Source organism: Neovison vison, chromosome 12, assembly GCF_020171115.1.
Source record: "Neovison vison isolate M4711 chromosome 12, ASM_NN_V1, whole genome shotgun sequence".
In the NCBI taxonomy this organism is placed as follows: Eukaryota; Metazoa; Chordata; class Mammalia; order Carnivora; family Mustelidae; genus Neogale; species Neogale vison.
The window spans coordinates 14,584,593-14,596,873 of record NC_058102.1 but is presented as its reverse complement, the minus strand read 5'-3'; positions in this window follow the sequence as shown (position 1 = coordinate 14,596,873).

Sequence of the window (12,281 nt, the reverse complement as noted above, 5' to 3'; positions counted from 1 at the left end):
AGTTTTCATTATTGGTGCACCTGGGTGGCTCAGTCAATTGAGCATCTGATTCTTGATTTCCACTTGGGTCATGATCTCAGGGTTGTGAGATGGAGCCCGTGTTACACTCTGTGCTGGGCTTGGAGCCTGCTTAAGACTCTCCCTCTCATTCTGCTCCTCCCCACCCCCTGGGCTCGCTTGCTCTCTCTCTCAAAACAAGAAACCAATAATAATACAAATTTATAAGTTTTCAGTATTATTATATTTGTTATGGTGATCTGTGATTTTTTTTTTTTTTAAGTAGGCTACAGGGGCACCTGAGTGGCTCAGTCATTAAGCGTCTGCCTTCAGCTCAGATCATGATCCCAGGGTCCTGGGATGGAGCCCTGCATCAGGCTCCTTGCTCAGCAGGGAGCTTTCTTCTCCCACTCCCTCTGCTTGTGTTCCCTCTCTTGCTGTCTCTCTCTCTCTCTGCCAAATAAGTAAGTAAATAAAATACTTTAAAAAATAAATAAATAAAGTAGGCTGTATGCCCAGCGTGGAGCCCAGCATGGGACCTGAACTCACAACTCTGAGATCAAGACCTGGGCGGAAATCTTAAGAGTCAGACACTTAGCTGACCGAGCCACCCGTGCGCCCTGATCGGAGATCTTTGATGTTACTATTGTAGGTTTTCTTGGTGCCACAAACCTCACCCATATACAACAGTGAACTTCCTCAATAAATGTTGTGTGTGTTCTCACTGCTCCACCACCGGGCTGTTCCGCCTTCTCTCTCCCTGTCCTTGGGCCTCCTTATTCCCCGAGACACAACAATGTTGAAATTAGGCCAATTAATAACCTGTAAGTGTTCAGTGAAAGGTTGAGTTGCACGTTCTCTCACTTTAAATCCAAAACTAGAAATGACGAAGCTTAGTGAGGAAGCATGTCAAAAGCTGAGACAGGCTGAAAGCCAGGCCTCTTGAGCCAAAGAGTTAGCGAGGCTGTGAAGGGGGAGGGAAAGTTTTTGAAGGAAAGTGAAAGTGCAATGCGAATAAACACACGAAGGATAAGAAAGTGGAACAGCTTTATTGCTGATCTGGAGAACGACTGAGTGGTCTGGATTGAAGATCAAACCAGCCACAACGTTCCCTTAAGACAAAGATGAACCCAGAGCAAGGCCCTAACTCTCTTCAATTCTTCGAAGGCTCAGAGAGGGAAGGAAGCTGCAGAAGAAAAGTTTGAGGCTAGAAGGGGTTCATTGATGAAGTTCAAGGAGAGAACCCAGCTCCATAACATACAAGTGCAAGGTGAACCAGCAAGTGCTGATGGAGAAGCTGCAGCGAGTGACCCAGAAGCTGGAGCTGAGATCATTAAGGTGGCTGCACTAAGCAACAGATTTCAGTGTAGATAAAACAGCTTTCTGTGGGAAGAAGATGTCATCTAAGACTTTCAGAGCTGGAGGGGAGGAGTCAGCACCGGGCCTCAAAGCTTCAAAGGGCACATTGACTGTCTTGCTAGGGGTTAAAGCTGCTGATGACTTTAAGTTGACTTTAAATAATGCTCATCTGTTATTCCAAAAATCCTAGGGCCCTTAAGAATTATGCTAAATCTGAGCACCTGGATGGCTCAGTGGGCTAAAGCCTCTGCCTTCAGCTCAGGTCATGATTTCAGGGTCCTGAGATTGAGCCCCTCATCGGGCTCTCTGCTCAGCAGGGAGCCTGCTTCCCCCTCTCTCTCTGCCTGCCTCTCTGCGTATGTGTGATCTCTGTCTGTCAAATAAATAAATAAAATCTTTTAAAAATATATTTAAAAAAGAATTATGCTAAATCCACTCTGCCTGTGTTCTACAAAGGGAGCAACAAAGCTCAATGACAACACATCTGTTATATCTGTTTATGGAATATATTAAGCCCACTGTTGAGAACTACTGCTCAGGAAAAAAGACTCCTTTCAAAATACTACTTGTTGACAACACACCTTATTACCCAGGAGCTCCGATGGAGATGGACAAGCAGATAATGTGTTTTCGTGCCTGCCAACACAATATCCATTCTCTAGCCAGTGGGTCAGGGAGTAATTTCAATGTTCAAGTCTTACTATTTAAGAAGTACATTTTGGGAATGCCTTGGTGGCTCAGTTGGTTATGCGTCTTGATTCTTTTTTTTTTTTTTTTAAGATTTTGTTTCTTTATTTGACAGAGAGAGACACAGCAAGAGAGGGAGCACAAGCAGGGGGAGAGGGAGAGGGAGAAGCAGGCTTCCCACTGAGCAGAGAGCCTGATGCGGGGCTCGATCCCAGGACCCTGGGATCATGACCGGAACTGAAAGCAGACGCTTAATGACTGAACCACCCAGGTACCCCAAGCATCTGATTCTTGATCTCACCCCAGGTGTTGATTTCAGGGTCATGAATTCAAGCCCCTTCCCCTGCGGAGCCTATTAAAAACTTAAAAAAGAATGTATTTCCTAAGGCAATAGCTACCATGAGCAGTCATTCCTCTGACGGATCTGGAAAAAGTCAACTGAAACCTTCTGGAAGGGTTCCACCATTCTAGATGCCATTCAGAACATTCATGATTAATTAGAAGACGTCGAAATATCAATATGAACAGGGGTTTGGAAGAAGTTGATTCCAACCCTCACAGGTGACTTGGCGAGGTTCAAGACTTAAGAAATTGCCGCAGCCGCCCCACCCTTCAGCAATCACTGCCGGAGCAGTCAGCAGCCAACAACATGAAGACAAGACGGTCGACCAGCAAAAAGGTGATAACGCGCCAAAAGCTCAGGTGATGGTAAGCATTTTTTAGCAATCACATATATTTTTTAAAGATTTTGTTTATTTTAGAGAGAGAGCACAAGCAGGGGGCAGGGGAGAGGGAGAGAAAGAATCTCAAGCAGGATTCACACTGAATGTGGAGCCCGACACCGGGCTCGATCTCACGACCCTGAGATCATGCCTGGAGCTGAAATCAAGAGTCAGACACTCAACCAACTGCTAAGTCACCCGGGTGCCCTGGAAATAATGTATTTTTAAATTAAAAAAAATATATTTTATTTATTGGGGCGCCTGGGTGGCTCAGTGGGTTAAAGCCTCTGCCTTCAGCTCAGGTCATGATCCCAGGGTCCTGGGATGGAGCTCCACATTGGGCTCTCTGCTTGGCAGGGAGCCTGCTTCCTCCTCTCTCTCTTCCTGCCTCTCTGCCTACTTGTGATCTCCGTGTGTCAAATAAATAAATAAAATCTTTTAAAAAAATTAGAAAACAGAGAAAATAATTTTAAAAAAATATTTTATTTATTTATTTGAGAGAGTCACTGAGAGCATGAGCTGGGAGAGGGCCAGAGGGACAGAGAGAAGCAGACTCCCCACTGGCCAGACAGCCTGATGTGGGGCTTGATCCCAGGACTCTGGGATCATGACCTGAGTTGAGGGCAGATGCTTAACTGACTGAGCCACCCAGGTGTCCCAATAACATATGTAGGTTGTTTTTTGTTTTGTTTTGTTTTTTGTTTTTGTTTTTCTTAGACACAATGCTATTTACTGCACGCATAAGAGACTGTAGTGTAGGATAAATGTAACATTTATATGCACTGGGGAAAAAAATCATTTGACTCGCTTCATTGTGATGTTTACTTTATTGTGGTGGCCTGGAACTCCACCTGCAAAATATCTCACGGGTGTGCCTGGACTTGGTCCCACTCCTGTAAGCAGTGTGGAAGGGCTTATTTTCTAAATGTTGGGGATGTGGGACTGGAGCTGGCATAATCCTGTGTGTTCTGTTCACTCTTGAACCTCAGAAGCAGAACACATGCATCACTGAACGAGTTCAAAGTCTAAGACTTGACAGAGCTATGCTAATTTCAGGAGCCCCCAGGCTGTGACTGCGAAGGAATCCCACCTCTGCTCAGGCTTTGGACCAAGAGCCTCCTGGTTCAGCCTGAGTGGAATAAGAAACTGGGAGGAATGATCAGTGGAGTTTAACCAAAGGCATTTTCAGGTTACCTTCAAATGGGAACTTCTAAGCTAAGGTTTTTTAAACTTTGGATTTTAACTAACACAACTCGATATGGGAGGCATATTTTAAAATTTGCAATATTCTTTCTTGATGATTATTTGATTACATAACCTCCAGTCAACTATAATGGAATGGTCTTCCTTAGAGAAAGGAAAAGAATCAGGAAGGAGTTTTTAACCCTAGCCCACCACATTCTGGGGTTCATTTAACTAAAGTATTGTTCTGACCCATTTTAGAGATTTTTATGGGGCAAAAAATAGACTGTGATTCTAGGATGTTACACAAAGGAGGAGGAGTTGCCGTTGAAGGCGGGTGGAAATGGGGGGAAGGTGTTAGAACATTATTAATGGTCCCCAAAAATTCCAACAGGAAAGATAAAATAAGTTTTAAAAGTAACTAAAATTTAGGGGCACCTGGGTGGCTCAGTGAGTAAAAGCCTCTGCCTTCAGCTCGGGTCATGATGTCAGGGTCCTGGGATCGAGTCCAGCATAGGGCTCTCTGCTTGGCAGGAAGCCTGCTTTCCCCTCTCTCTCTCTGCCTGCCTCTCTGCCTACTTGTGATCTCTGTCAAATAAATAAATAAAATCTTTAAAAAATAAATAAAGTAACTGAAAATTTAGCTCTAAAGTTCCATGTGGTTTTTAAGATGGGTTTTTACCAAGTCTTCAAGGAATAGGTAATTTCTACCTTCTACAAATGGTTCCAGAGCCTAGAAAGAGACGGATAGCTACTGAGCTTATTTTTAAGAGTTTGAAATAATCCTAATACCAGAAAAGAAGAGTACAAGAAAATAAAACTAGGAACCAATGCAAATTGGAAATCTAGAAAGAAAATTTCTAAATGAAATGTTAACAAATTGAACCCAGCAGTGTACTAAAAGAAACATGACTCAGTAAGGTTCACTCCCAGGAATGCAAGACAGCTCAACTGTAGGAGATCTATTATCACAATTCACTGCAATGCTTAATTAAAGAAGAAAATATGCATGATTATTTTCATAGATGCATCTGATAAAATTTAATAGCCACTAAATACTATTAATACTCTTAGCAAGCTAAGAGTGGAAGAAAATGTCCTTAATTTGATAAAAAATATCGCCTACATGGTAGAACATTAGAAATTTTCCCATATAGGAATGCCTGGGTGGCTCAGTTGGCTGAGCCGCTGCTTTCGGCTCAGGTCATGATCCCAGGATCCTGGGATCGAGTTCTGCATCAGGCTCCTTGCTCGGAGGGGAGCCTGCTTCTCTCTCCGCCTCTGCCTGCCACTCTGCCTGCTTGTGCACGCACTCTCTCTCTCTCTCTCCCTGACAAATAAATAAAAAAATAAATAAAATCTTAAAAAAAAAAAAGAAGTTTTTCCATATAAAAATGCGAAGATGCTAGCTACTACTACCACAATTAGCATCGGACTGGGTATCTTAGGCAGTGAAATTTAATAAGAAAAATAAATGAGTTACATTGAAAGGAAGAAACAAAACTATCATTGTTAGTAGACAATATGATTGTAGTTTAAAAAATCCTAGAAAATTGGGGTGTCTTGGTGATCAGGCGGTTAAGTGTCTGCCTTTGACTCGGGTCATGATCCTAGGGTCCTGGAATCAAGTCCCCATTGGGCTCCTTGCTCAGCAGGGAGTCTGCTTCTCTCTCTCCCTGTCAAATAGATGAATTAAATCTTAAAAAAAATTCTAGAAAATAATTTTTAGAAAATAACTATTCGAATTATCTTGAGTGGGGCATTATTTTACAAGTGTGCACATTTATCAGCATTCACTGAATTGTATGGTTTTTTTTAGAAGATTTTATTTATTTATTTGACAGAGATCAGAAGTAGGCAGAGAGGCAGGCAGAGAGAGAGGAAGGGAAGCAGGCCTCCTGCTGAGCAGAGAGCTTGATGCTGGGCTCAATTCCAGGACCCTGAGATCACGACATGAGCCTAAGGCAGAGGCTTAACCACTGAGCCACCCAGGTGCCTCAAGTTGTATGTTTAATATATGTACATTTCACTGAATGTAGATTTTCTGTCAGTTAAAAGCTGATAGAACTAGCCAGTGAAATGAGTGGATTAAAGATTAACATGTGCTAAATCATTAGCTTCAAAAACTAGAATAAAATTCTATTCACAATAGCAACCAGACCTATGAGACACCTTGAGATAAATGTAATAAGAAACACATAAGACTGATACTAAGAAATCTGTGAAACTTCCTTACAGGGCAAAAAAAGAAGACCTGGATGAATGAATTCTACTGTGTTCATACAGGAGAGATTCAGTGTTTCAAAAAGTCAACCTCTCAGCAAATCCATCCATATATTTAACACAATCCCAATTAGAATCCCAAATTTTGTTTGTATCTTTACAGAAATTAAAAGTGCATGTTACCTTCCCAGCAGTTCTCCAGATCTACATGTCCTTGTTCGAGAACTGTCCCTCCAAATGACTTGTGCAGTCAGCCATCCAATCTCCAAGACTTGGGTTTGGTTTCTTTCTCTAGCTCACACCGAGGTGCCAGACACCGGCAAGGAAAAGGCCATGCAAAATTTGTGGCAGGAAAAGACAGCCTTAAAGAAGAGAGAAAAGACAAAAAGCCATAAGGAAAGGATGAATATATTTAACTACAGCAAAATTTTACATTGTTGTATGATAAAAGACTGCAGAGAAAAGCCTAGCATGCAAATACTGTTGGAGAAGGACAGAAAAGCTAGTAATAAATTGTACCTAAATATTTGCGGGTCTTTAAATCTTGCTGTAAATTATCTTTAAAATAGAACGGAATGATGCAGGTGAAGGATTCATGAAGGTTTCACCCTTCTGTGTGACAATCTGACCTTCAGGTAACTTTCTCTTTTCTGGTCCTCTGAAACCTGATAAAGATAGAATGTCAAGGGGCACCTGGGTGGCTCAGTGGGTTAAGCCGCTGCCTTCGGCTCAGGTCATGATCTCAGAGTCCTGGGATCGAGCCCCGCATCGGGCTCTCTGCTCAGCAGGGAGCCTGCTTCTCTCTCTCTCTCTGCCTGCCTCTCTGCCTACTTGTGATTTCTCTCTGTCAAATAAATAAATAAAATCTTTAAAAAAAAAAAAAAAAGATAGAATGTCAACTATGTCATTAGGCAACCTTACTTGTATGAAAACAAACTGTAGGTTTTAGAGGGGAGGGGTGGGGATGGGGGAGCCTGGTGACGGGTATTAAGGAGGGCATGGATTGCATGGAGCCCTGGGTGTTATATGCAAACAATGAATCATGGAACTCTACGTCAAAAACTAATGGTGTCCTGGATGGTGACTAACATAAGACAATAAAAATTGAAAAAAAGGGTGCCTGGGTGGCTCAGTGGGTTAAGCTGCTGCCTTCGGCTCGGGTCATGATCTCAGGGTCCTGGGATCGAGTCCTGCATCGGGCTCTCTGCTCAGCAGGGAGCCTGCTTCTCCATCTCTCTCTGCCAGCCTCGCTGCCTACTTGTGATCTGTCTCTGTCAAATAAATAAATAAAATATTTAAAAAAAATTTGAAAAAAAAAAACCACTAAAAAAAATCAGTATTCAAAGTTAAAAAATAAATTAATTAAGCAATAGCGTCCTAAGGGGTCTGAGGGGCATGAAACTGGCTCATGAGGGGAAGGAGACCTCTAAGCTGGGAGAGCTACCACATGGGGCTGATGTGAGTGTTGCTTCTACACACCTGAGCTGTCACTTGGCTACAGGGGACTTGGGAGACGCACCTGTGCGGATTGCCATGCAGTCTTCCAAGGACTCCCAGGGAGGTCGAATGCCGAGCTCAGCCCTGCTGCACGCATTGTTTTGTTTTGTTTTTTAAGATTTTATTTATTTATTTGACAGACAGAGATCACAAGTAGCAGAGAGGCAGGCAGAGAGAGAGAGGAGGAAGCAGGCTCCCTGCCGAGCAGAGAGCCCGATGTGGGGCTCGATCCCAGGACCCTGGGATCATGACCTGAGCCGAAGGCAGGGACTTAACCCACTGAGCCACCCAGGCGCCCCACCACACATTGTTCTTGATCTATATCCTTGCCACTGAATCTGACACCAAATGTGGCCCTGGAGAGTCTTACTGAGTCTCAGTATTTAGTTGTACCCCAAGGACCCCCGGGAGATGTTGCACATGAAAATATAGAGAGTTTACTCCCGAGCTAGGTAGAAAAGGACTAACTGAATAGAACAGAATCGTGTGATCTATTCAGCTTGAGATTTAGTTAGCTACACCTGTGAGAAATCTTCTTTCCACCATGAGGTCGTAACATGGGTCTTCCTGTTTCCCCTTGTGGCAGCTGATGCAAACAGCAAGTATGGGGACAGCCAGGTATGTACCCCTCTGTGCCACCAGCCTAGGAAACCAAAATCTACGTGACATCAATCATTCTGGAAGAAGAGCCAATCTAAAGTCTTCATTTATTTAAAGCAGCTGACAAGGGACCTGTCTGAGTTTTAGAGATGGAAATCCTCTGTAGCCTCCGAGAGATCTTTGAAACTACTGGGCCCAGTCTTTAGTGAATCCCCATGTCCCCTTTTTACAAGCAGATCCTGAAAAGAACAACTAAACCTAGTCCGAAGCGTCCTTGGAGGTTTAGCGTATCTGTCACATATTCTAGATGTATCTGCAACATATGTAGACCTGATCCAGACGGGAGACACCTTTAAAGTTGGCGAGAAAATCTGTTTGGATCAAAACGGACTGGAGAGATCAGGAGTCAGAACCTCCTCTTTTGATTTCTTATGTGACAATAACGGCCCCTCCCCACTTCACATTATGTAACAAAACAATGCTTCTCCTACTCAAGAGGCTACTTATTTCTAATGCCCTTGCACCTTCAGAAAGCATAAGACTAACAATATCCTTTGTGACCATGTAGATATCTCATAACATTACTTGGACTCAATAAAAAGATAACTAGAGAATCAGGATCCAACCATTTCTGATGCGGTTTTAGTATAAACAAAAGTCTTATAGATATTTATTCCTCAGAGACAGAATTTATAAGAAGCCAGAAAACTTGGCACAAGATGTTTACATTATAATGATAAATCTGTTGGTTTGGGTCCGATCAGGTTATCATTTGAGTTTTCTGCATATTTTGTCTTATTTATTATAAGACATTTATCTATTTTTACTTTTATTTATTATAATAATGCATTATTATAATAAATAATGTCTTAAAAATTATTTATCTTATTACTTTAAAAAGATTTTTTTAAAGATTTTATTCATTTATTTGACAGACAGAGATCACGAGGAGACAGAGAGGCAGGCAGAGAGAGAGAGAGAGAGGAGGAAGCAGGCTCCCGGCTGAGCAGAGAACCCGTTGCAGGGCTGGATCCTAGAACCCCGGGATCATGACCTGAGCCTAAGGCAGAGGCTTTAATCCGCTGAGCCACCCAGGTGCCCTTGTCTTATTATTTTAAAAAGTATTTAAACTAGATTAAAAAAATACAAAAGTAATACATGCCTTTTGTAACAAATTAAGCAATAGAGAGGTCTATAAAGAAAAGGAACAACACCTCTTCTCCCCAGAGCCACCTTTTTAAGGCAACCAATGATAGAAATTTACTGTGTGTCTTTCTCCTTCCTTCCCTGTGCTCACATTAACACATATACTTATGTATCATGTAGAAGAGTTTATTATAAATTCACACTGCAGGGGCGCCTGGGTGGCTCAGTGGGTTAAGCTGCTGGCTTCAGCTCGGGTCATGATCTCAGGATCTGGGATCGAGTCCCGCATTGGGCTCTCTGCTCAGCAGGGAGCCTGCTTCCTCCTCTCTCTCTCTGCCTGCCTCTCTGCCTACTTGTGATCTCTCTCTGTCAAATAAATAAATAAAATATTTAAAAAAAAATAAATTCACACTGCATATAATCCTCGTTAGTTTGTTTTTTTCACTTACCACTTTATGTACAGTTCTGCAAGTTCTTACATGTAGCTCTAAATCATTATTTTTAGTAATAATATAATATTCTCAAAGTATTAGCCCTCCCTCTCTTGAGGGACATTCAGACTGTCCCCTTTTTCTCCTTTTAAAAATCATTATGGGGCGCCTGGGTCAGTGGGTTAAGCCTCTGCCTTTGACTTGGGTCATGATCTCGGGGTCCTGGGATCGAGCCCCACATCGGGTTCTCTGCTCAGCGGGAAGCCTACTTCCTCCTCCTCTCTCTCTGCCTGCCTCTCTGCCTACTCATGATCTCTCTGTCAAATAAATAAATAAAATAAATCTTTAAAAATAATAAAAATCATTTACAAACAATGCTGCAGTAGATAACATTGTACATATAAATTTCCGCTGATGCATTTATCTATGTAGGACCTCTGGGTCAGAGGACATGTGATGTACACTATTAATTTTAAGTCACTTTCCCAAAAGCTTATAACAATTTATGCTTCTGCCCTTTCCCCAAATTCTTGCCTGCCCTGGGTATTAGCCATTTTTAGATTTTCCAGCCTGAGGATGAAATATGGTGCCTCTTATCCGTTCTCCCTTTCCCGCCTCTCCAGTGTACTCACCAGTCTGCAGACAGAGTAATGTTCTTGACAAACAAAATCTCACTATGTCACCTTTCTGCTTAAAGCACCTCATTTACTTCCCATCACTCTTAGAACAAAGGTCAAAATCCTTAACATGGCCCAAAGCACCTTGTGGTCCAGTAGTCTCTCTACCTCTCTGGGAGGTTTGTCTCCCAACCGGAAGAGCTTTCTCTGGATTGTTCTCAACTCTACTGAGAAATCAAGGTGACACATTAGGTTGTTTGCTGGTACATGCCTCATAGGGAGTTTTTAAAATGTGACCTAACTTATGCCTAAAAGGAATAATTATTTCTATTTTATTTGCCTTGATGGAGGTGTTTTTCCAGTTGCTTCAGGCAAAAATCATTTAGGATAAACAGGTAAGCATAGCACTTGTCAAAAAACATGTCAGGGCTACACCCTGGCTCCTGAGGAATAGGCAGAAAGTCTGATCATAAATGTTGGGGGGTTTTGCTTCTCGTTTTTAAGTTGGACTTTTAAAAGTAGAAGCTGCCTTTAATGTGCTGGGTTTGCAGAACAAGAAATCTGATTTTCAGTGTGATAACACACTTTTTGACATTAACCAGCACTGTTGGGTTTTTAATGACACTTTCATCTTCAAAGCCTTTCACCAACATGGATGGATTAATTATTCTTTTTTTTTTTTTTTTTGGTGGTATGTTAAAAAGACAAGTCTTCAAAGCCATCATCCTTTATCCCTGGAACTGGGGCTCGTCACCTGCCCCCAAGGGAGAAAATAAATTGCATCTTTGTTTTTAAGACAAAAAGAAGAATACAATAGAAATACACTTTTTGCACTATGGAAAAATGGTCTTATATCCTGGGTGGGATTAGAAGAGGTCGGGAAGCAGGGTTGAACCTGTGTTTACAGTAAGCACCGTGAGAATAACTGACTAAAAGTGTTTGTTACTGTTCAACCTTTTGATGTGCTCTTAAAAAGTAACACAACACGGAAAAAAAAAGGAAAAAAAGTCCTGCGTTCCACACAAGCAGGATCGTAATACTCGGACACTTACCTTCCTCGCTAAGGTATATTCCCTCCCTCCTCTCTTCGAAAAATGTCAAGCTGGGATTTTTAAAAGATTGGGTTTTGGAGAAGAAACCCTCAAGCATCCCCCGAGGTCCCCCTTTGCTTGACACATCTTTTAACCACAAGGGAGCAGTCTTTCCTTTGATGAGGTCTTCCCTCCACCTCCACAGAAATGGAAGAACAAGGGCAAGTTTGCAAACAGTCTGAAAGCTCTTTCCATTAGCCCTGGACGCCGGAAACCGCAAAGGGCAGTCAAGTTTTGATTTTCAAGGAGAAAGCTTCTGGGAGACTTTCGCTCAGCCGCCACCTCTGTGGGTTCCTGGGAGGGGCTTTTTTTTTTTGAAACCGGGAAGATTCCTATGCTCTTGAAGACCCAGAGCGGGTGGATTACAGTAATTGAAAAGCTTGGGTGATTTTTGGAAGATTACTCTGTTTGGTCTACGCTCCCATTCCCAGACGAGGGGACCGAGCAGAAGCATCCCTTTTGTTATCTGTTGAAATAAGAAGATCAGAGGGGAAGACAGGGTTTGAAGTGTGCATTAGGGGGGTCCTAAATCTTTGCCTGTCCCCTCCGTCTGGATCTTTATAAATGATCGAGGAGTGCGATGAATTTAGGAAAGCTTCCTGTCCTGGAACCAGAAACTTCTTTAAAGGCAGATCGGCCGTGCCGGGCTGTCTGAATGGACCAGCATCTTCGCCTCGAAGATTTATTTGAGTCTCAGCTTGTCAGAGATTAGTCCCTCGGGAGATCTGT